Source organism: Sciurus vulgaris (genome assembly GCF_902686455.1).
Source record: "Sciurus vulgaris genome assembly, chromosome: 5".
Lineage (NCBI taxonomy): Eukaryota > Metazoa > Chordata > Mammalia > Rodentia > Sciuridae > Sciurus > Sciurus vulgaris.
Window position 1 is genome coordinate 180,711,036 of NC_136465.1, and position 25,056 is coordinate 180,736,091.

A 25,056-nucleotide genomic window follows, 5' to 3' on the forward strand; every position below is an offset into this window, starting at 1 on the left:
AGCAGGCAGGGAGGCAGCACAGGACAGCAAGGACCCAGATCCCCACCACTCAGTCAACTTTTAGACCAAGCCACAGGTAACCCAGAGAACAGCAGAAAGCCCTCCAGAGGGGCCCCAGGCTCCAGCCCACAACTGCAGGAGTATTTTTATGGTGTGTAGACTGCCCCCCTGGGAAGGCCCATGCACAGGACTTTAGTCCACCGGGCTCAGAGGCTGTGGCTACAAGATAAATATGTTCAGCGGCACTCTGGTCCTAACAAATGCTCCCTACAAACCCATCTTCTCCACTGCTGCCCAGGAGAGTGCCCTGTGAACAGAAGCGCACCACAGTCCTCGCAGCATCTCTGCTGAAGCCAAAGCTCCTGTTCATGTCCCAACAATGAAAGGCAGTGGGACACAGACCAAAGCCGGTCCATCCTCTCCACTAATACAACCTCCCCACACACATTTAGGCCAGGACCACCTGCTACAGCAGGACCCAAGAGAAGAACCTGACACTGACCTACAGGGACATCAGCACCCCTGGGTGGCCCAACCCAGCTTCAGCAGGTAGCACCAGCCCACCCCTTCCCATCAGGGTGACTTTTCAGCCATGGCCTGACCATTATCCTAAACCACGTCCTCCTCTTTTTCAAGTAAACCCAGTTATGTACAACACGCCAAAGGGCATCTCTGTCCTTCCTGACACATTTCAAAGAGGCTCAGCCCTGCCCCACTGCCTGCACCCTAGCGGGCCTGCACCCTGCTGCAGAGTCACTGGCAGCACCTATTCCAGTTCTCCCTGATCCGCGGGTGTCCGGGCGCCCCTGCGAAGACAGCTCCCTACAGACCTCCACCTGCCGAGCGAGGCGGCACCTGCACCGGTGACAGGGCTGCCAGGCCCCTCCCTGCAGACAACCGCATCTCACCGACAGCACAAAGTGACTTGAGCGACCGACTCACAAGCACCCCAAGACGAGCCCACTCAGCAAAGCCGGCATGGGCACCTGAGGGTGCTGGACTCGGGCTTGGGCGACCGAGCGGGTCTCCAGGAAAAGCCCAGGCGGACTTCTCTGCGTCCCGGGAGGACACCCGCAACCCTATCTCACTTCCTGCGCTTCACGCAGAACCGGACGCGACTGGCCATGGAGAAGCCACCGCCGGCCGGCCGGCCCGCCTCCTGCACTGAGGGCTGGACTCCCACGCGCGGCCAGCACGCCCGGCTGACCCTGGGCTGCGGCCCGTATCGCTTCCGCGGCGCGCGGGACGCCGCGCCCGGGACCCCGTGCGCCCAGGTAGCACCACACGTCGTCGCGGAGGCGGCAGGAGCAACAGGTGGCTGCTCACCGAACCAGCGACGAACGTGCGACCTCCTCGCCACGAAGCACCTGCAGTCCTTCCGCCCACTGCCCGCGCCCGGCGAGCCGCCCGGCGCCCCGACCTGGCCGCGGCCGCGCCGCCGCGTCGTCACCGCCCCGCCCGCGCCCCACACCGGCGCTGCCCGCAGGCGGCGGCCGACTCCGAGGGCGGCGGGCGCGGGCCGCGCGGGCTTCCTGCCGGCCGCGTCCGCCCCCCGCGCGGCGCACCTCTGGGCGCGGCGGCCTCGGCCTGGGCGCCGCCCGCGCCCCCGAAGCCGCCGGCCCACAAAGGCCGCGCGGGCCCCGCGCCTGCCCAGCCGTCCGCCGCGCGGCCGGGCCGGCGGTTACATAATGGCCCGCTCCGCGCGGCGCGGCCGGCGACGTGGGGCGCGCCCGGGACCCGCCGCCGCCCCGCCCGGCCCGCCGCCCGGCCCGCCGCGGGCTCCGCGGCCTCCTCCGCTCCCGGGCCCGCCCGCCGCCCGCCCCTCCTCCAGCCTCCCGGCCTCCCGGCCTCCGCGGCCCCGGCCTCCTCCGCCCGCCCGCCCGCCCGCGGACAATGCGGAGCCGCCGCCGTCGCCGCCGCCAAACATGGCGCCGGCAGCGCCGCCCCGGAGGCCGGAGGCGGGCGCCGCGGGGCCGGGACGCCGCCGCCACTCACCTTCGGGGCGCCGCGGCCGCGGGAGCCCGGCGGGCGGGCGGGCGCGGGGGCCGGCGCGGCCGAGGCGGCGCTAATGGCGCCGCGGCTGCTCCGCCAACGGCCGCGCTGCGGGCCCCGCCGGGCTCCGGGGCGCGCTCGGCCGCGGCGGCTCCGGGCCCGCAGGGCGCCGCGGCTCGGGGGTGGGGCGCCGGCGGCAGCGGGCTCGGGGCCGCCGGGGCGGCGCGGGCGCGGGCGCGGGCGCGGGCGCGGGGCTGCTCGGACGCCGGCCGGGCCGCCGCTCGCTCCCCAGCGAAGCAAACAATGCGGCGAGCGCTCCGCCCGGCGCGCTGCGTGCGAGACGCGCCCCGCCCGCCGCCGCCATGACGCGCGCCCGGCCGCCGCCGCGGGGGAGGGGCGGGGCCGAGGGCGGCGCGGGGCGGGGCCGGGGCCGCGGGGCGGGGCTCGCGGAAGGGGGAGGGGACGGGAGGGGACCTGAGGGGCTGAGGGGACCTGAGGGGACGGGAGGGGACCTGAGAGGCTGAGGGGACCTGAGGGGTTGAGGGGCTGAGGGGACCTGAGGGGATGGGAGGGGACCTGAGGGGCTGAGGGGACCTGAGGGGACGGGAGGGGACCTGAGAGGCTGAGGGGACCTGAGGGGACGGGAGGGGACCTGAGAGGCTGAGGGGACCTGAGGGGACGGGAGGGGACCTGACGGGATGGGAGGGGACCTGAGGGGCTGAGGGGACCTGAGGGGACGGGAGGGGACCTGAGGGGCTGAGGGGACCTGAGGGGACGGGAGGGGACCTGAGGGGACGGGAGGGGACCTGAGAGGCTGAGGGGACGGGAGGGGACCTGACGGGATGGGAGGGGACCTTAGGGGCTGAGGGGACCTGAGGGGACAGGAGGGGACCTGAGAGGCTGAGGGGACCTGAGGGGACGCGAGGGGACCTGACGGGATGGGAGGGGACCTGAGGGGACGGCAGGGGACCTGAGAGGCTGAGGGGACCTGAGGGGCTGAGGGGACCTGAGGGGACGGGAGGGGACCTGAGGGACTGAGGAGACCTGAGGGGACGGGAGGGGACCTGAGGGGCTGAGGGGACCTGAGGGGACGGGAGGGGACCTGACGGGATGGGAGGGGACCTGAGGGGCTGAGGGGACCTGAGGGGACCTGAGGGACCTGAGGGGACGGGAGGGAACCTGAAGGGCTGAGGTGACCTGAGGGAACCTGAGGGGTTGAGGGGACCTGAGGGGACTTGAGGGGCTGAGGGGACCTGAGGGGCTGAGGGGACCTGAGGGGTTGAGGGGCTGAGGGGACCTGAGAGGCTGAGGGGCTGAGGGGACCTGAGGGGCTGAGGGGACCTGAGGGGTTGAGGGGCTGAGGGGACCTGAGGGGTTGAGGGGCTGAGGGGACCTGAGAGGCTGAGGGGCTGAGGGGACCTGAGGGGACCTGAGGGGTTGAGGGGCTGAGGGGACCTGAGGAGATGAGGGGCTGAGGGGACCTGAGGGGCTGAGGGGCTGAGGGGACCTGAGGAGCTGAGGGGACCTGAGGGGTTGAGGGGACCTGAGGGTCTGAGGGGACTTGAGGGGCTGAGGGGACCTGAGGGGACTTGAGGGGCTGAGGGGACCTGAGGGGCTGAGGGGACCTGAGGGGACCTGAGGGGTTGAGGGGACCTGAGGGTCTGAGGGGACTTGAGGGGCTGAGGGGACTTGAGGGGCTGAGGGGACCTGAGGGGCTGAGGGGACCTGAGGGGATGAGGGGACCTGAGGGGTTGAGGGGACCTGAGGGTCTGAGGGGACTTGAGGGGTTGAGGGGACCTAAGGGGACCTGAGGGGCTGAGGGGACCTGAGGGGCTGAGGGACCTGAGGGGACTTGAGGGGCTGGGAGGGAGGGGGCTGATGGAGTACCCGGTTTGGTACCAGGGGAGAGGGGGTCCTGTGGGGCCAGAGGGGAGACCTGGGGTGACCGGAGGTGGGTGCTGAGGGCAGGAGTAGGTGTCGTAGAATGTGAGGTAGCCAAGTGGCTCCTGCAGAAGGGCCTGGGGTGGAAGTCGGGTCCTGAGGAGCTTCTGAGGAGTGAAGACCAGCAAGGACCTGAGGGGGCCTAGGACGTGGGTCCCTGTGGGAGGGTCACCAGCTCCCTGAGAGTGTGTCCTTTAGGAAGGGGTAGCAACCAGGACTGGGGCAGTGAATGCCTGGGGTACAGGTCACCTTATGGGTCACCTGTGGATGGCTGGGGAGGGTATGGGCAGGAAGGGGGAGGACGGGAGGGCTCCTGACAGGGTGGAGGCCCAGAAGAGGCAGGGCAGCAGGCCTGAGCTCCACACACCTCCTCGTGAGCAGCAGGGTGCCTCGTTGGCCCCGCGTTCCAGTGGGAGCTGGAGCCCCACAGTCCTTCCTCCGGCCAGCACTCGTGCCTCCCTGCACCTGCAGTCTAGACCTGAAAGTCACGGACACCGCTGGCCAGTCCTGAGCAAAGTCCCACCTTCATATCCACGTGGAGAAGGGTCTCTCTGGCTCAGGAGGACCCCAAACTGGTAATCCCTCCAAACACACAATGCAGCTCTGGTGGAAGCGGGCCCAGCCACGGGGCCCTGACCACACGCACACCAGACCAGGAACTGCAAACGCTGCCTCTGCTCACAGACGTCTGCTTGTCCGAGGCTGAATTGCCAGGGAAGCGGAGGGTAAGCAGGCTCGGCTTACCTCCTTTCTTCCACCCCGGGGAAAAGAGATGCGAACCACCAAGCTGGAGAACCTGCCGTGACACAGTGAAAGTGAGACACAGTCTCATGAAAAAGATGAAAGAACACAAAACCCTTCACAAAACAGGAGACAGAGACACGATGAGGTTTCTCAGACAAAGGATGATGTTCCAAAGGAGTGAAGAAAAAAGTCACAACCATGTCAGAGTGACATTCTAAAATTCCAAGGAAAAAGAGACCAGCTTAAAAAGCCTTCGGAAAGGAGGACCTTCTTCAGAGTCAATCACACGATGTATGGTAGAGAACTGTCAGACTTTTAGTAGAATCGAACTTAGAGTTCTAGACTGAAACTAGCACTTACGCGAAACAGCAAAACAGACACTTTTTAAAAAGTACTGAAAGACATCACCTGTTTTAGTCAGCTTCTTCACCACCATGATCAAAAGTCCTAACAAGAACAACTGGGGGCTCAAGATTCAGTGGTCCAGTGCATAGATGGTCAACTCCATTCCTCAGGGCCTGAGGTGAGGCAGAATATCATGGTGGAAATGTGTGATGGAGGAATGTGACTGGGGATGTGGCACCCAGGAAGCTGAGAGAGACTCCCATCACCATGAACAAAAAGTATACCCCAAAGGTATGCCCCCAATAACCCTCCTCCTCCAGCCACACCCTACCTGCCTACAGTTACCACCCAGTTAATCCCTATCAGGGGGTTAATTCACTCAGAACCCAATACCTCTAAATTTTCTTGCACTGCCTCACATGAGCTTTTGGGAAATACCTCATATCTAGACCATAACAGTATTTTAGCAAAATGAAAAGTGAATCCAAGAACGAAACATGAATGTCAACCAAGAAACCAATTTGGACTGTTAAAATCAGTAGTAACAGAAAATCCCAGATGAACTCAACATGATATGACAAGGAAAGGAGGCAGCAGGAAGTGAAAGTGCACAAAAGTTCTTGTATTTCTTGGTTAGAGGATTTTCGAATGGATAGGAAAAGGTTTAAAATGTTAAAATATCAAAGCTTCCACGAGAAAATGGAAATAGGATTCAGAACATTCAAAATGAAAGGAAAAGATGAAACCAAGAAAACTGACACCAAAACATAACAGGAAAAAGATAAAGGAAAAAGTAAATGAGGAACTTAATATGAGGTGGCAGGAATAGGTTCAGACATTTGAGTGATCAAAAATGTGGCCAGGAGTGGTGGCGCACACCTGTAATCCCAGCAACTCAGGAGGCTGAGGCAGGAGGATGGTGAGTTCAAAGTCATCCTCGGCAAAAAGCGAGGTGCTAAGCAACTCAGTGAGACTCTGTCTCTAAATAAAATACCAAATAGGCCTGGGGGTGTGACTCAATAGTCGAGTGCCCCTGAGTTCAATCCCCAGTACCCCACCCCCAAAAATGTGACTGAATTAAATTCATCTATTAAAAGAGACTTTTAAGATTAGAATGTAAATATTGTTAAATGCTAAATGCTATTATAAACCTGCTGGGCATGATAATGTATGCATGTAATCCCAATTACTCAACTTCACGCCTATAATCCCAGCTACTCCAGAGCTGTGCAAGGAGATCACAAGTTCAAGGACAGTTTGGAAAATTTAACAAAACCCTGTCTCAAAATATATTTTTAAAAAGGACTGGGGATGTCATTCAGTTTTAGAGCAGCTAGGCCCTGGGTTCAGTCTCCAGCACTACCAAAAAAAAAAGCAGACATGCACCTGATGGGTATCCAAATTCATTTCCTCAAGTTGCCTTGACCAAAGGACAAATCTTGTCCTTGTCAGCCCACTTTTGGTCTTTGCCTATGCTTAACCCAAATTTCTCAATTGCTTAGAATTCACTTCTTTTGTTAGTAGGAATGTCTATTTGTGGAGTTTTTGGTTGGTTGATTGTTTTGCAGAACTGGGGACTGAACCCAGGGGCACTCTCACCGAACTATGTCCCAAGTCCTATTTATTATTTATTTATTTATTTATTTATTTATTTATTTAGGGCCTGACTATGTTGCTGAGGCTGACCTCAAACTTGCAATCCTGCTTCAGCCTGAATTGCTGCTAGGTATTCACCACCACACCCAGCTAAGACTTCTATCACTTTGTACAAATTCAGGAATGGAATAAAAATTATACTTTATGAGAAAACACACCTGAAAATTGACACAGATTAAAAATAAAAGGATGGAATGAGTGAGTCCTATTTTTGTCTCTCAAAAGACAGTATAAGCCAGGCGCAGTGACACACACCTGTAATCCCAGTGTCTCGAGGGGCTGAGGCAGGAAGATCACGAGTTCAAAGCCGGCCTCAGCAACAGTTAGGCCCTAAGCAATTCAGTAAGACCCTGTCTCTAAATAAAATACAAAATAGGGCTGGGGGGGGTGTGGCTCCATGGTCAAGTGCCCCTGAGTTCAATCCCCAGTACTCCCCCCACCAAGAAAAAAAAAAGACAGTTCAAAGAGAATGAAGAAAAGGGAACTAGAAGATATGTGCAACATGTCTTGCAAGTGACTGGCATGGAAAATATATAAAGAACTCTCAAAATCACTGAGAAAGAAACAGTTCAATAGAAGGATGGGCAAGATCCATAATCAGCAAGGAAACAAGATAGTAATCAGGCACCTTGAAGAGAAGAACATGAAAAGGGCCAATTATCTTTTGAATAGTTTTGGAAATGCAAACTAAGAGCACACCTGAAAGGCACCAATGTTAAAGTCTGACAATATGCAGTTGATGCTAGAGAATGGAGCTGTTGAAATATACATACCTTGATGGCCAAAACATCCAGGGGTACGATTATCTTGGCAAATAGCATGGCATCACCTCCTGAAATCAGACACGTATATCAGTTATCTATTGCTGCATAACAAACCACCCCCAAAACTGCAGCTTAAAACAACAACCGTTCCTTCCGTGCACGGGTCTGCTACTGAGCAGGACTCAACAGGCACAGCTTGTTCTTATTCAGCGTTGGCCACTGTGGGCTGGAGCAACTGCTTCAGAGATGATGCGCTCATGTGGCTGGTAGCTTGGTGGGCTGAGGGTCTTGGGGACTTCCTTGTGGGATGGTGGCCAGATTCCTACAGCAAGAGTCCCAAGAAAACCAGATGAGACCTGTATCACTTCTCATATCCTAGCTGGAGAAGTCACATAGCATCACTGATGCCATAGTGACAAACCCATCCAGTTTCAAAGGATGAGGGTACAGACCCCATCTCTTGAAGGGAGAAGAGTTAGGGTCATGTTTAAGAGGAGGAGTTTGTACAGGAGAAATCACAGTCATCTGGGGAACATGCAAGCTGCTTAAGTATACATAACCACTCCCAGGTGGAGGGATAAGTCCATATATATTCTTAGGTACATTCCATGCCTAGGTAATTGCCTGAGAAAGTTGCACTTGTTCTTTAGAAGATATGAGCATGAATGTCCAAAGCAGCACTATTTTTAATAGCAAAAAAATACTGGGGAAAAGACTCAAACCTTGGGCTATGGTTGTAGCTCAGTGACAGAGTGCTTGCCTAGCATGTGTGAGGCACTGGGTTTGATCCTCAGCACCATATAAAAGTAAATAAATGTGTCCATCTCCAACTATTTAAAAAAAAAAAAAAACTCAAATGTTCTCAGGTTACAAAATGTATAAATAGAGGTATCTCCTTATAGCACAACAGCACCAAAAATGAATGGATCCCACCACTTGAAACCATATGACTGAATCTCAGATACAACTTGCTGAATGGAAGAAGCAAGTCATAGAAGACTTTGAAGGATGATTCCACTTACGCTCAGCAGAGACAGTCAGGAGATGCCTATGTACACCCACATGCATGCACATACACACATATACCCTGATGCTGTCTTTGATATTTCTTTACAAACCTTGAGTTCATACTGATTTTTCTAATTCCAGTGTAACATAGACTTAATCCCCTTTCTATCTTTATGACTCAACAGTAAGAAATTCCCATGCATTTGCTTAACTCAGTTCCCCTGTGTGGAGCTACCCCTGGGCATACCAAATGCATCCCCCCGCCCGTCCCCTTCCAACACCAGGGGCAGTAGTGCACACTTACTATCCAGAGACTCAGGAGGCTGAGGCAGGAGGATTGCAAGTTCAAGGCCAGCCTCAGCAACTTAGCAAAACCCTAAGCAACTTATCAAGACCCTGTATCAAAATAAAAAATGAAAAGGGCTGAAGATATAACTCAGTGGTAGAGCTCTCCTGGGTGAAACCTCCAGGACCGGAAAAAGGCTTGGCTGTGGGACGTCAGTGACCCTCAAAACCATTAGGTCCACTGGTGGAAAGCTCAACCCAACAGAGGGAAAGGAGGCGGGTATCGATGGTCTGCTTTTTTCTTTTTTTAAATATTATATTTGCTGGCATGAATAAGATAAAGTCTTTTTTTCTTTTTCATGATCTATCTTTAATAGACTGTTTCACAAACAAATGAGACATTCTTTAGTATTTTTCCTGCTCCAGAATTAAGAAAGACTATTTTAAACTACATTTACTTTAATAGAAATCAAGCAATTCACATAGCTGCAATGGAAATCCATCCTCCTTTTCACCAGGAAATAATCAGACAAATGGGTGTACAACTGAGGTCTCACGTGGGTGTCACACTTGAGAATAAATTTCATGTGAGCCCCATGACACACCCACCTTGAAGGAACAAGGTCAGAGAGTGTGAGTTGAACCGTTGCCCACGCCAGCCTCAGACCACTCTGGCTAGGCATCTGATCTCTGGTGTACTAAGTTGCAGCCACACAAGTAGTAAGAATGTGCTCCCTGGCGAGCCAGGAACTACCAGACAGGCCTTCCCTACCCTCCTAAGAACTGCAGGCAAATGTGAGAGCCTTTAGCGTGGCTGGTTTCCTACCCTAGGCAGAGAAGAGCAAATCAGAGACTTAAATCACAGAGGTTCAGGCCTACAGTGCTGGTGACGACGACATCTCCAGAGTTGATCTTCTGGCCTTGGTCTTGCATCAGGCTTAGATATGCCTCCTCACAGGGAGGCTGGTACCTGTTAGTCACCACTTTCTACGTCTGTTTAGATGAGTCAGGTCAGCACACAGATGGCGAGCTTGCCACCATCAGACCCTCTGCAGGTCATTATCATAGGGAAAACCAGTAAGAAGACTCTTCCAAGATGGAGGACTAGGCAGAAGGACGGCATCGTGCCCTTTGGTGTCAGGCTGGGTGCCACCCGGCAGCCCCACCGAGGGGCGCTCTGATTCCTGGAGTGTGCACCTGTTTAACTTGCTATTTAGGGTATTTTACAATTCAGCAAGGATAAACTAACTTGTGAAAAACAGATGGCTAAGTAAAACTACCCTTGTCACATGGGGCAATGCAAACTGACTCTATCCAGGAGTGAGTGACAGAAATCATTTCTGTCTGGCAGAAAGGATCACAGTTAGGAATGGGGACAGTTTCATGGTCCCATCGAGCATTAACCAAGTTTCTTTTTTTTTTTTTTTTTAACCTAAATCACTCAGACTTTTTTCAGACACTGTGAATACTTCTCTCTCTCTGATCTTCTGAACCAGCCTCGCCCTCACGCTCATTAGTGATTAAATAAATCTTTGACGCACCTCTATTTAGAGCCCTGAGTCATGTTTTTAACTCATTGAAAATCATGCTTTGACCGACGCTGTATCTAGCCACCCCCTCGGCGTCTCCTCGGGGAAGTCTGATGGGACTCTCAACCACCTGACGCTCAGCTTCCACCTTCCTCCCCAAGCAACTCTCTCGTGCCCCAGGAATGGAAAGAATGCCTCCTACGAAGACGTGTTGAAGCCCTCACCACGGCACCTGTGACCCTGACCTGGCTTGGACGTAGAGTCTTTGCATATGTGATCGAGGTTGGGTTGTAGGGTGGGCTCCAGTCCAGGGACAAGTGTCTGATGGAGCCCACGTACAGTGTGGAGAGGGCCACCAAGGGTGGGGACAGAGATACTGCAATGTGTGCCATCAGGGTGGAGGAGTGCAACGGGACCCGAGGACACCAAGGACTGACCACCACCAGGAGCTGGAGGAGGCAGGAAAGGTCCTCCTGAGCAGTCTCAGAGGGAGGCTGCTCTGCCTGTGCCCACGTCAGACTTTGACCCCCAAAACTCCGAGGTGAGGAGCGGCCGTTGTTTTAAGCTGCCCAGTGCGTGGCCTGTCATGGCAGCGGCAGAAAATGCATGTGCCCTGTCAGTCACAGGCACCTCACGATTCCTGAGAGGGGCACTCAGGTCAGGTCCATCCGGAAGTCCTGGGGGTTCTCCCTTCACAGTGTGTCCAGCCCAGAGCTCCCCTGGGGCTCCCCAGCACCCTGATGCAGCCCTCTGCTCCATCCCTCACCTCTGCTTCTGTGCAGCAGCCTAGCCACTGCAGTCACTTCTGTGCTGAGACACCCCCTGATGCCCCATCTCCCTCAGGACGAGAGCCAAAGCCTTCAACTTGACAACAAAGCAAAAACAAAATGACTGAAAAAAGAGCCAAGAACTTGAGCAGGCACTTCTCCAAAGAAGACACACGGAGGCCGAATGGCCAGTGAGCACCTGGGAAGCCGCTCGGCGTGGCGAGCTGAGGACCCGAAGAAGATACAGGTGAGACGCCACCGAGGACATTCAGGTCGCGCTCAAAGCCACGTAAAGGTGCATGCTGTCGCGCTGTGGGATCCACAGCCAGAATGTAGAGAGGAAAGAGGACGGACCACTGACACGCGTGACCCAGGAAAACACCGAGCTCGGTCAGAGGCAGAGCAAGAGGCCACACGAGGCCACTCAGGGAAAGTTCAGAGTAAGAAGTCGGCACAGCAGAAGAGGCTTACGGAGGGGCTGGGGGAGGCAAGGGGAGCGATGCTGAGGGCACGGCTTCTCCAGGACCCTGCAGGGAGGCCCGCGCACCCTCCGGGCGGACGCCATGGAACGGCACCCTCTGGGGAAGACCTCGCATGCACACTGTGCTTCAGTGACGCGCCCTCTAAACGCACTGGATGGATGACTACGTGAACGTGATTTTAAGACAAGACCAGAGGCTTCTTGTTCAGGTTAGATGGTGTGGAGTGGTTTTCCCCTTCCTCCAGCTAAACACGGCTTTCAAATGACACAGCAGAAAATCACAGGACCCCAAACGGCAAGAGGAGGAAGGCAGGCTGACCAGAGCTGGGCTTGGAGCCTCCACTGTCCACCTAGCCATCAAAGGCAGTGCCGACCAGCACCTCCTGACCCTCCAGCCAGTGGCAGGAGGTGTCAAGTCCAGGGCCTCCCAGCCTCCCACCCAGGGCGAGGGAGGTCTAGGTGCCCTGCCCTAGGCAAGTCAGTAGGGAGGCAGGACCCCTGTGGCCATAGGTCCATCTTGTGCCACTTTTCCTCTTCCCACCCAGCAGCTCTGGGCAGCCTGAGAAGCACCTCTGTCCCGACAGCAGTACCTGCAGGATTAAGTAAAGCCTGACACCAGACGAACGAACAGACCAGGTTGAAAATGCTGAGCTTCGGAAAACAGATCACGTTCGGCCCACTGCCCACAGCAGTCGGCTAGAATGCCCTGCCCTGCACTGCCCTGTTACGCCACAGGGAGGGCTGGAGGAGGACTCTGCGCCTCCTAACATCTACCCCACTGTCCAGGCTAATCAGGAGACGACGGGTCATGCTAAGACTTAGGAACTCACAAGTTCATGGAAAAGACAATGGACAGATGTCACACTGAGATGAATCAGAAGCTGGAAGTGTCTGACAAGGGTTGTAAAGTAGTCGTCACAAAAACTCCTCAACAAGCAATTGCAAATAGTCTTGACGCAAATGAAAGAAGAGAAAATCTTTTGTAAAGAACCAACCAAATTGAAAAATAAAATAAACCAGAATAATAAAAACTTACTGGATGGGTTCAATAGCAAAATGAATATGAAAGAGGAACAAATCCATGGCTTGGAAGATAGAGCAATAAAAGTCACCCAGTCTGAACAACAGAGAGAAATAGAAAAAAAAAAAAAAAAAAAATGAACAGAGCATCAGGGACTTCTGGGGCCTATTTTTTTTTTTTTTTTTTAGCCTAACTTCTGTATCATGGGAATCCAAGAAGGAAAGTATGGGTTAAAAAATGCAGAAAGTTCCCAAATATGACAAAAAACATAAACTTACACATTCAAGAAGACTGTGACACCCAAAGAAAATAAACCAAAAGAAATCAGTGTTACACACATCATAATCAAACTTCTGAAAACTGAAGACAAAGGAAAAGTCTCAAAAGTGGACACAGAAATGACACACTGTGTGTGGGGAGGGACCACTGAAACGGCAGCGTGCCTTTCACCAGGAACCACGTGGGTCAGACAGAAGCAGCATCAAGGTTTTCAATGCTGAAAGGAAAAATATCTTCTATCTAGTGAAAGTGTCCTTCAGAAATGACAGAGAAATAAAAACATTCTCAGGCCATGGAAAACTAAAAGAATCTGTCACCAGCACATACCTCTAACAGCTAAAGGAAGTTCTCAAATAGAAAAGCAATGGTAACAGAAGGCCTGGAACCTTCTCAAGGAAAAAGAACAACGGAATGGGGGGAAAGCCAGCATGTAAAATGGGCTGTCCTCACTATGAGCTTCTTAGACCAGATCGAATGGTTGAAGCAAAAGCAGTTATTTTTTTTGGTCCTGGAGATGGAGGTCTGATGCCACAGTCTCAGGGTCTTGCCAACTTATTGAAGCTGGCCTCAAACCTGTGATCCTTCTGCCTTGGCCTCCAACTCACTGGGTTACAGGTATGCACTACCATGCTACACATGGAGCAAAAATCATAATACTAATATGGAACTAAATGTATATACAGGAAAAAGTTCGGATAATTGTATTTTTTAGATGGGAAAGGCAAAGGGAACTAACTGGAGAAAGATTTCTACACTTCTCTCCAGTGCTGAAATGTCAACATAATAGACTGTGATAGCTGACATACGCATATTGTGATGCCTGGGGACACCCAGAGAAGTACGCAGCTTCACGCTCAAAACACCACAAGCAAGTCAAAGTGGGATTCTAAACAGTGTTCAGATGTCCCACAGGAGGGCAAGCAAAAAGGAAAAAACATGACAAGAGGAAGAAGGAACCAAGACAAAGGACGAAATGGCAGACTTAACATACCAGAGCTTGTTGTAAATGTAGACGGTCAACATATATAACACTGGTTAAAAATCACAGGTTGTCAAAACGGATTTTAAAAACACATCTCAACTATGTGCTGTATAAAGGAAGCTCATTCCAAACATGACGATATAAGTCAGTCAAAAACAAAGTAATGGAAGAAATACATGACGCAAAGCTGAATAAAAATGGGTGAAAGAACGGGTGGGGGCAGGGCTGCGGCTCAGTGGTGAGCACTTGCCTGGCACGTGCGGGACATGGGGTTCGAGCCTCAGCACCACATAAAAACAGATAAATAAAGGTATAAAAATATGATGACAAAAAAAGACAAAAAACAGGGGTTACTGTATTATAATACATAATACGTGATACACATTATTTTAGTCAGCTTTTGCAACACTGTGACCAAAATACCCAACAAGAACAACCCAGAAAGCCAGGCACAGTGGCACAGGCCTGTAATTCCAGCAGCCTGGGAGGCTGAGGCAGGAGGATTGCAAGTTCAAAGCCAGCCTCAGCAACTTAGCGAGGCCCTAAGCAACTCAGTGAGACCCTGTCTCTAAATAAAATATAAAAACAGCTAAGGATGTGACTCAGTGGTTAAACAACCCTGGGTTCAATCCCTGGTACCAAAACAAAACAAAAAAACCAGAAACAAACCTAGAGGAGGAAAAGTGTATTTAGGGCTCATGGTTTCAGAGGCCTCAGTCCCTAGATAGCCAACTCCACTGCTCAGGTTGAGGTGACTGTCACGAGGGAAGTGTTGAAAGCTGTGTCACTCACGGCAGGGTCAGAAAGCGGGGTGGGGAAGGGGCCACAGGCAGATGCACCCCAGGGCAGCCCCAGTGACCCCTCCTCCGGCCACATTCCACCCTCCTCCAGTACCACGCAGTCAGTCCCTTCCAGGTAGGATGGCTGACTGGGTTCCAGCTCTCACAATCCAATCCCTTCCCCTCTGAACATTCCTGTATGAACACAGATTTCCAAGCCATAGTGCACATATTTTTATGTGTTATGTATTAAAACCATATACAATAGACTTTAGGGCAAAGAAAATTACTAGGAACAGGAGGGCCATCACACAATGATGAAAGGATTGGTCCACCTGAAAGATGTGATCCTAAACATGTATGCACCAAAACACAGGACTTAAAATCCACAAAGCAAACGCATGAGCTGGAACAAGAAAGGAAGAAGCCTGGAATCATAGCTGGAGGCTTTCTTGCCCCCATCTCAGCAACTGAAGGAACTCTGCCACACTACCAGCCGCAGGGCCTGACAACAGGTGGAGAGCACCCCACAGAGGACAGCAGAGGACTCATTCTTGCTAAGCACCTGTGGCAGACGAACCAGCACAGACCTTACCTTGGCTCACAAGATGTACCTCAGCAAATTTTAAATGAACAGAACAGCACAGTGCGTTATCTGATCACAGAAGCATCAAAGCAGCAACCAACAGCGGAAAGACCACCAGGAAGACTGCAAACACTTAGAAACCAAACAACAAACTTCTAAATAATCCACAGTTCAAAAAAAGGCATGATGGAATTTGAAAATACTAAACTTAATTAAAACAAAAATGTGACATATATAAAGATCCTAAGTAGTGGAGAGGGAATCTGCAGCACTGAATGCATATCCTGGAAAGATGTCTGGAAGCAGTGATCTAAGCTTCTGTCTGAAGACGAGAAAAAGTGGTTGAGGACGTAGGAATGTAGCTCAGTGGTAAAGCACCCCTGGGTTAAGTCCCCAGAACTGATAAAAGAGAACTGGGCTCAAGAAGTCATAATTGCCTGAGTCAATTCCTTTGAATGATCTGACTGGGTTGTAGCTCAGTGGTGGAGGGTGTGCCTAGCACGGGAAAGGCCCTTTCTCAACCCCCAGCACCCCCAAGCTCTGTCTGTGAGTCCATATCTGCGTAAAGAGACCTAGAGGTGGACATCCAACCTATGCCAATACATGAAGATGATAAGTTGGATCCCACTGGTCCTGTTTCTCTGAAGAACACTGACACATAAAAAGGGGAGGGGTGGACAGAGAGAGACGGAAAGGAGATGGATCACCAGCACCAGGACTGACACAAGACACCACCCAGGCCCTACAACACCGACAATCAGGCAATGCTATGAACAACTCTGCACACGTGGATCTTACAACTCAGGTGAAATGAACCAGTCCCTCCAAAAACACAAACTAGCCTAATACATCAAAAATAGAGAACTTAAAGAGCCACACAATTATCAAGGACACTGAATTCATGATTTTAAGGCAGAAAGAAAGAAACAGAGAAAGGGAGGGAGGGAGCAGGTAGGGAGGAAATAAAGGAAGAAGAAATGAACAGATCTATCTATCTTCAGGTCTGATGGTCTCACTGGAGACTTTTTCCAAATTTGAATAAGAACTAATATGAGTTCTAAAAGTCCTCTTCAGAAAATAGGAAAAATGGAACACATCCCAACACATTTCATGAAGCTAGTATCCCAATAATAAAATCGAATAAGGACGATACCAAAATAAAACTACAAGCCAACACCACTCATGAATACCCTTACAAAAACCCTTAGCACAATATTACTAAGTAGATCTCAATGTGATATTGAAAGATTATACACTATAACCAAATGAGGTTTACTCTGAAGCCCAAGGCTGGTTCAATAGTAATATTAAAAAATGTAATTCACTATATGAACAGTTGAGGAGAAAAATCACATGGTCATATTAATTGATACGGAAAGGACAGCTTACAGAATCCAGCACTCATTCATGATAAGAACTCTGAGAAAAGAATAGTGGGGAATTGGGCTTTGGGTGGATACTGCCCAGTGGTAGGGCACCTGCCTGGCACACAAAGCCCTAGTTTTGAGTCCCAGAACCCCAGAGTGTGGGAGAAGAGACAGAAGAGGTGAATGTGATCTACAAACAACCTACATCTAACATATTTAATGGCAAAAGACGGATGGATTCCCTTTAAGGTCAGGAAGAAGGTAAGGATTTCACTCTCAGCACTGTTACCATAGTTCTGTGAACATTTGCTGGTATAATAGAGAAAAAAAGAAAAGAAAAAGAAAAGGGCATTAATTAAAAAATAAATAAATAAAATTGTCTCTATTTGCAATGACATGAGTACCTATATCAATAACCCAAGGAAACCACCAGCAAAAGTCCTAGAACTAACAGGTGAGTTCAGCAAGGTCTCAGGACACAAGCACATATTTTTTGTTTGTTTTTGTTTTTGCGGTGCTGGGGATTGCACCCAGGGCCTTGTGCTTGCATGGCAAGCACTCTACCAACTGAGCTACATCCCTAGCCCCAAAAGGCGAGATGAAGAAGTTTGGAGCCTCAGAATTGGTTTCGTTTGTTTGTTTGTTTTTTCCACAATCCCACAGTGCTGGGGACTCGAACCTGGGCCTTGCGCATGTGAGGCAGGCACTCTAAGTGATGGGCTGTATCGACAGCACGCAAATATTTTTTTAAAAAATCAATTGTATGCTAGGCACAGTGGCACATTCTTGTAATTCCAGTAGCTCAGGAGGCTGAGACAGGAAAATTTCAAGTTCAAAGCCAGTCTCAGCAACTTAGTGAGGCCCTAAGCAACTCAGTGAGACCTTTTCTCTAACTAAAATATTAAAAAGGACTGGGAATGTGCCTAGTGGTTAAGCACCTGGGTTCAATCCCTGCTAACAAAACAACAACAAAAGAAATCAAAGGTCTAAATATACAAGATATACCATGTTCATGAACTGAAGACTCAAAATAGTACAAATGCCAGATTTCTCCAAATTGATATACAATTTTAAGGCAATTTCAATCAAAATCCCATCAAGATTTTTCTGTAGATACAAACAAGATTATTCTAAAATTCACATGGAATGATAGCTAAGACAGTTTTGAAGAGGGTGACAAAGTAGGAAGAATCACTGTGTGCTTTATCATAGCTATGTAATTAAGACTGTGGTATTGGTGGAGAGTCAAACACAAAGGTCAATGGAACAAGTGACACCCCAGAAATTAACCCGCACAGATTCGTCCAACTGATGTTTGACAAACCCAGAAAAACATTTCAAGGGATGAAGGATGGCTTTTTCAACAAATTATACTGGGGCAATCAAACATCTATAGGGAAGAAGTGGGAAGAGGGGAGAGAAGAGGGATGGGGAAGTCACCGCGACATAAGCAGTTCACAAAAATCAGCTCAACTGGATCAAGAATTTAAATGCAAAAGTATAAAACTTTTAGAAAAATACAGCAGAAAATCATTGAGATTCAGGGCTAGGCAAAAATTTCTTAGACTTGACAACAAAAACATGACCCACAAAAGAAAATAATCATAAATGGAACCTCATTGAAATTTAAATTTTAGTCCACAAAAGAACCCGTCAAGAGGATAAAAAGACAAGCTACAGAGTAGGAGAAAATATGTGCATGCCATTTATCTACTAACAAGGGTGGGCATAAAGAAAGACCCTCGAACCCAAAAAGGAAAAAGCAACTGATCCAATTTGGGGCAAAAAGCTGGGTGTGCTGGCCCATACTGGTTATGCCAGTAACTCAGAGAAGGCTGAGGCAGGAGGATCACAAGTTCTCAGCACCTTAGTTAGACCCTGTCTCAAAATTACAAAAGAAATAAAAAGGCTGGGTATGTGGCTCAGTGGTTAAGCAACCCTGGGTTCAATACCTGTTACCAAAAAATAAATAAGCAAATAAATAAATAAGCACAATAAAGTATCACAGCTATTAAAATGACTAAAATACAAAGCAGTGACAATGCTGAACACTGGCAAAGATGTGGAGAAACTGGCTCACTCACACATTGCTAGTGGAAGGCAGTTTGGTAATTTCTTCAAAAACTAAACATGCAACTACCTTATGACCCAGCAGTTGTGCTAGTGGGCATTTATTTCAGAGAAATGAAGACTTTTCTTCCCACCAAACCTGTACTTGAATGTTGATAGCAGCTATAATTGTGAGAGACCAATCTAGAATTGACCCAGGTGTCCTTCAACAGGGGAATGGCTAAGCAACATGGTGCATCACCCTGGAATGCTATTTAGCATGCAGAAGGAATCAACTATTGACATATGTAAACATGGATAAATTCCCAGGGAATTATACTGAGCAAAAATGGTCAATCCCAAAAGGCTGCATATAACGTGGTTCTATGCACATGACGTTTCAGAAATGGAGGGCAGATGAGTACAAGCCCAGGGTTCCCGACAGGCAGGAAGTGGCTACAAAGGGACAGCTGAGCTCTTCAGTACCTCGACTGTGAGCACCCAGACCTGCCGGGGACTCACCTGTGCAGAAACTACCAGCCCCCTGAATGCAAGTGGGGCTCGGGAGTCGAATGAGACAGGGATCCTATCAAATCAATATCCTGCTGTGACACTCTACCATAGTGTCACCAGGGGAAAAACTGAGCAAAGCACAGAGTTTGAGATCTTTCAAGTGAGCCTGCAAGTATCTCAATGAAATTTAATTTTCAATTTAAAAAATTCTAGGGTCATCCATCAATGCAGTCGATCAGCTTACCAGAGTGTCCTATCTGTTGGCAACACTCCAACAACCCCTTGTCGTCCACCCTGGTTGTCCTGCTGTGCTACAGAATATTTATTCCTCCTGTCCAACAGCTCCTCTGACCCACTGACCATCCTCTCCCTGCCTCTCCCCACACTCTTCCGGGCTGAGAAAGCCACCATTCCACCCTCTTCAAGGTCAGCTTTCTAGGTGCGTCCCGCAGCGAGCAGCCTTCGCTCCACGGGACATCAAAACACACATCAAGATGGCTTCGAGAAGACCCCTGGTCATCCTGGCCAAAGGAGCAGAGAGATGGAGACAGTTGCCCCTGTAGATGTCATGAGAGCTGGGATTAAGGTCACCATTGCAGGTCTGTCTGGAAAAGACCCAGTACAATGTGACCGTGATGTTTTCATTGGTCTTGACGCCACTCTTGAAGATGCTGGGAAGCAGGGACCGCACGACGTGGTGGTTCTACCAGGAGCTAATCTGGGTGCACAGGAGTTATCTGAGTCTGCTGCTGTGAAGGAGATCCTGCAGGAAGGAGAACAGGAAGGGCCCCGTAGCTGCCCTCTCTGCAGGTTCCATGGCTCTTCTGGCTGGTGAAATAGGTTTTGGAAGCAGTTACAACGCACCCACTTGCAAAAGACAAAATGATGAACAGGAGTCATGATAGCTACTCGGAGAGCCACGTGGAGTGGGCCAGCCTGATCCTCACCAGCTGCAGGCCGGGGCCAGCTTCGAGTTTGCCCTCACCATTGTGGGAGCGCTCAGCGGCAAGGAGGCGGCCAACCAGGTGAAGTCACCCCTGGTTCTTAAGGACTGACGCCCGGCCCTCTGGAGGTGACTGGGTGACGCATTCCTGCTCACCAGAGCCCAGGCAGAGGCAGCCTGCTGTGTGACGTGACCACCCCACGTGCCCAACCTGTGCATCGTGTCTGCACATTTCTGAACCTTGTTTGTAGAATAAACAGGGTGTTTGCAACACTGAAAAAAAAAAAAGAAGATCAACATTTTAGCCTTCACATATTTAGGGATTTTTACAGAGGCTTCCTCACCAAGGCATGATCCACCATGAACTCAATCTCCAGTCCCAGAGGACTGGCAGTGGGTTTTAAAGTTCCAAGCTTCCAATCGTAGCTTGGTCATTCCTGAAGCCAACCAGGTGATCACCTGGGGCTGCCTCATTAGGTACTCAGTCATTCAAGTAATTCCAACAGACAGCTCAGGAGGCTGAGGCAGGAGGATTCCAAGTTCAAAGCCAGCTTCAGCAACTGTGAGGCCCTAAGCAACTCAGTGAGACCCTCTCTCTAAATAGAATATAAAAAATGGCCCGAGAGTTCAATCACTGGTACCAAAATAAATACAAAAATTCCAAGAACCTTAGGAGCTATGAGCAAGACACTCCTATTACCTCCCTCACTCAGGAAATTAGGAGTTGTCAAAAATTAAGGACAGAGGTGAAATATATTTTTTTCATTTATGTCACACTGCCACAGTGCTGTGTGCCCACACCTATGTGGTGCAACGGGTATTCATTCAACATGACCATGTTGGGGCACAGCTCAGCGGTAAAGCCTGTGCCTAGCAAGCCAAAGGCCCTGGGTCCATCCGACACCAAGCAAAAGGAAACAAGGAATGATTTTAGGCTCCCACTGATGGTAACCATCTGTGGAGCTGTGGGGTCCCAAGGCAGCGTTTCCAGTGCAGTCTGAGCAGGACCTTATAGGTTCTGAGAAGAGGAAGGCTATTCCAGCCCGTGAGCCCCCAGAAAAGCCGCGCTGGAGCACCTTCACTGCAAAGCAGGGGGTCTAGACTTCTGCCTCCAGGCCTGAACATGCACCCTATCGTCTCAGATGAAGCCTCTAGGCCAAGCCCTGGGCAGCAGCAGCCACCTGCCCGGCTGGTGAGGTGGTGGCAGGGCAGAGACGAGAGCTCTGCCACTCAGGGAAACCTATCCACCAGCAGCAGTGGAGATGTGGACAACGTGCTCTGCGAAGGCCTGGACAGTAGCCCATCCGGCGTCTTGGGCAGCTCTCTGCCAGCTCCCGCAGCCATGCCCTGTAAGGCAGGAGCAGGAAGGCTGGGTTTTGGTGAAACTCCACGCAAGGCCATGCCCACAACTTCGCAAGATTTTCACACGTCATGGAACGTTACTTATTTTACTCTTCCCCTCAACCACCTAAAAAGAACAATGTCATTGTTTGCGCGGGGCCCTGCAAACTCAGGCAGCAGGGTGGCTCTGGGGCCCAAGAGGCCGGAGCGGGGAGGGCTCCGGGGGGAAGGCGCAGTCCCACCCGACCGCCCTCGGACTCCCTCGGCCAGGCTGCAGCCGATCGCTCCCGGGTCATGACAGTGGAGGCGAAGGAAGCGAACATACTCGTTTCGTTTCCGTAAAGCGTCAGCCACAAGGGACGCTGGGCTAAAACCCGCCTACAGAATTTATTTGCTCGGCATAGAAATGTGAGCTGGGAAACTCGACGTTGTAACCCGCATTTCTCGCTCCTGCTCAAAGGCCGCAAGCCCGGAGGCCAGCACCTGCCACAGCCGGCCTCCGCCCTCCGCGCCCGGCGCACCTGGCGCACGCGCTGACCCGCCGCGCGCGGGCAGGTGGGGCCGGAATGCGGGTCTCCACCAATGTCGCTGAGGCCCGCCCAGCCCACCAGACCGGAAGCTCCGCGGCCGGCCGTTGGGTGGGTTCCGACCTCCGCCAACGGCCGAACCCCGGAAAAAACCGCGGAGGCCGCTACTTCCCCGCCCGAGCACCACGGGCAGATACGCAGGCGCAGTTTGCGTGCTTGCCGGCGGGGCTCGGGCAGAGCAGGTCCGCGAGGCTGCGCCTGCGCGGTCTACCGCGTGGCACCACCCGGCGGGGCTGGCACGAGTAACTGCGCTTGCGTAGTGTACCTCGAGGCGGACTCCAGACAGGGCGGGCGCACAGGATTGCGCCTGCGTGGTCTACGGCGAGGGCTGTGTGTTGGAGGGGAAACGCAACTGGGCGGGCACTTGGGACTGCGCCTGCGCAGTCTACGCGAGTGAGGGACTCTGGGCTGGACAATCACACGGGACTGCGCCTGCGCTTTTCGCCCCGCCCCGCCGCATCCGCGGAGCCTCTGCCCCTCCTGCTGCTGACTCCGCCCGGCCCCGGGCGGGGCAGCTGCGCGGGGGTGCGCCTGCGCGCGCCGGCCCCGCCCCGGCCCCGCCCCCGCGCCGCGCGGGGCCCTGGGAGGGGCGTAGCGTCCGGCAGCGTCGCGGGCGGCGGGGCCGGGGCCGGGGCCGCGGGAGGGGCGGCGGGGGCAGACAAAGCGGCTAATGAATGGGCGCGCCCGCCGCGCCGTCCGCCGTCCCGCCGCGCGCGGGCCGCGCCGCGCCGAGCCGGCGCCCAGGTGAGTGCGCGCGGGAGCGCCCGGGCCCGAACCGCGTCCGCTGCCGGTGCGCGCCGCGCGGGCGGGCGGCCGCGCCATTGTCCGCGCGGGCGGGGCCTGCGGTGGCGCCGCCCGTGACAGCGCCCGCCGGGAGGCCGGCCGCGGGGCGCTCCCCCGCGTCCCGGCCGCCGCGGCGCCGTCCCGGAGCCCCCGCGCCGCCGCCGCTCGCCCCGCCGGCCGGCCGGCCGCTGCCGGCGCCCTGGCTCCTTTTGTCCCCAGCGCGCGGCCCGCCCGCTCGGCGCGGCTCCCGCCGACGCCCGGCCGCTGGAAAGGGAAGTTGTCGCTTCAGGTCCACTCGGTCGGGCTGCGTGCGTACTTCGGGAAACCCACTCGGCGAGGAGCCCCGTGTGCTTAAGCAGGCCACCCCCGGACTTTCACCGGGAAACGCGCTTTTGTGTCGTCTCCGTTATCGTGCTGGCACGACTGAGGGGCCAGGAGGGATTTAGCTGCGGGCTTTAAAAGAGTGCTGCGAATAAGCCAAGGTGCAGCCGAGAGTTAGTTCCAGTTACTAAACTGTTACCTTGGAGCGGAGACTGCAAGGTCTGACCCCGAGGGTTTGCAGTGGTGTCTGAAGGATGCTCACTTCCTGGAATCCTTAACAGATGATGTCTGCTTTTCGGGAAGAGCTAGTGCAAGTTAAGAGGTTCTGTGAGTCTTCAGAAGGTTCCCAAGTCAGTCTTTTGGGCACCGGACACAGCTAATCTACACTGGAAGAGAGCTAAGAGCCTTAGTCCCTGGACGGGTGATTACTTCACCGCGCCCCCACCTGTGTTCCAGCTAATTGCTGAAAGCCGAGTATCTGGATGCGGAAGCTCTGCTCTTTGATGTCAACACACGTGCACCTACAGAGGTTCCCCAATGTCTAGAACAAAGCTTTTAAGTAAATTATGAGGGGAATTGATTGAATTCTGTGTATGCACAGTGAAGCTGATAAGCAGTATTTATTTACTGAAAGAAATGCGTGTATGTATGTTTCAGATCCTTGGCAGGCCTAGAGTTTGCAGAGTGAGGACAACTAGGAAGTGGATCTCTGGAAGCATGAAGACAGTAAGTGACCATGGTCAGTGCCATCCTCCTTTCACTTCGTACCTGTTTTCTCTGTGCCTGGCTTCCCCTGCATCAGTATCGACTTCCGGTCTGATTTCCTTCTTCCTAGTAGTGGTGGCCTCACAAGAGAAGGGAGCAGGTAAATGCCTGGGCTTCATGACTTGGGATTGGAGGCCACACTGGTGGAGACCCCTGGTTAGAGGATAAGTGGGCTCTTCTGTGGGCATTCTCTTTCCTTCTGAGCACCTGCACAGAACAATGATTCATTCCTGTGACTGCCCTTTGACGCTCAAGACCAGCAGACATAAGTTGCAGGAATCATTGTTCTTAAAATCGGTTTTACCCTGAACTAGCTGCATAAGAATCACAGTGTGCCCTTATCCCTCTCTACCCTTGAGTGTCTCACTCTGGCCTTCTGCTCGCGCCTGTCTTTTCTCATCCTGGAGTGCCGCAAATCATTTCCTTGCTAGTTATTTGATACATATTTGGTAGTTCAAATTCTGGAAGGCATTGCTAGAAATAAAATAAAATCCTGTTTCTGAGACAGAGGTCACCCAGAGAGACAGAGGATCTTCACTCTGGGGGTGTTTCATACTTCTTTACCCCCGCACCTGGCACTCTTCCACTGCTGGAGCAGTGTGGCTTTTTAAGAAGGACCTGCCCTCAGAGATCATGGTAGTGGTGGATATCCACATAAAGAAGGCCTGTAACCAGGTGCACCTGTTTTCCCAGCTGCTCAGGAAGCTGAGACGGGAGCATCACTTGAGCCCCTGTAGTTCAAGGCCAGCCTGGGTAACGGTGAAACCTTGTCTCCAAAAAAAAGCTCAATAAGTTCTCTGAGAAGCAATGCCAGCAGGTGAGGGCAGAGAGTGAGCTGCTTATGTGTGAGCAGTGTGCTCCGGGAAGCCACTGGTAGGGAGGGGATGTTTGGTCCAGCTCTCGGGGGCCTGTGGCCACAGACACAGTCTTCCACCAGCAGCTGAGACCAGTGGGGCTGGCTGCCTCCCTGCTGGCCTGCAAGGGTGCCCTCAGTGATTACTCTAGCCACCTGCTTCTTGGCCTGGGTTGGGAGTGGCCCTGTAGACCCTGGGCTTGTTCTGTCCTCCAGCTTTGCCACCTTTGCAGACATAAGCCAAGAAGGGCAGACTTTTCATTCAAAGCAGCTATGTGGCCACTAATTGAGGCTCACATTGTGATGTCTGTTTCTCCTGTCTGCCACAGAGAGCAGGTTAGGGTTGTGTGGGGGGTTTGGGAAGAGCTTTATTTT

General features: G+C 52.5%; 2 protein-coding genes and 1 pseudogene across 11 annotated transcripts in view; 2 read left to right on the forward strand and 1 right to left on the reverse strand.

Annotated features, from left to right (window-relative positions):
- Positions 1-7,764, reverse strand: part of BRD1 (bromodomain containing 1) — a 52,125-nt gene extending 44,361 nt beyond the window's left edge. Inside the window, exons 1-2 of one of the 4 annotated variants that reach the window (XM_079142626.1) lie at positions 7,588-7,764; positions 7,452-7,510 (exon numbers count right to left, since the gene is read on the reverse strand). The gene's annotated coding sequence lies outside the window, so the exon portion shown is untranslated. Of the gene's footprint in view, positions 1-986; positions 1,115-1,995; positions 2,200-7,451 lie in introns of those variants that run through there. The other 3 variants (XM_079142625.1, XM_079142627.1, XM_079142628.1) reach the window with 3 other exon arrangements.
- A 7,849-nt stretch (positions 7,765-15,613) lies between these two features.
- Positions 15,614-21,883, forward strand: LOC306662688 (Parkinson disease protein 7 homolog; annotated as a pseudogene). Its single transcript has one exon. The product of its transcript is annotated as a Parkinson disease protein 7 homolog (transcript).
- Positions 21,884-22,837: 954 nt separating this feature from the next.
- The window catches only part of ZBED4 (zinc finger BED-type containing 4), a 37,224-nt gene continuing 35,005 nt past the window's right edge, over positions 22,838-25,056 (forward strand). For 3 of the 6 annotated variants that reach the window (XR_013764189.1, XR_013764190.1, XM_079142623.1), the window contains exon 1: positions 22,839-23,789. The gene's annotated coding sequence lies outside the window, so the exon portion shown is untranslated. Of the gene's footprint in view, positions 23,790-25,056 lie in introns of all 6 variants that reach the window. The other 3 variants (XR_013764188.1, XM_079142622.1, XM_079142624.1) reach the window with 2 other exon arrangements.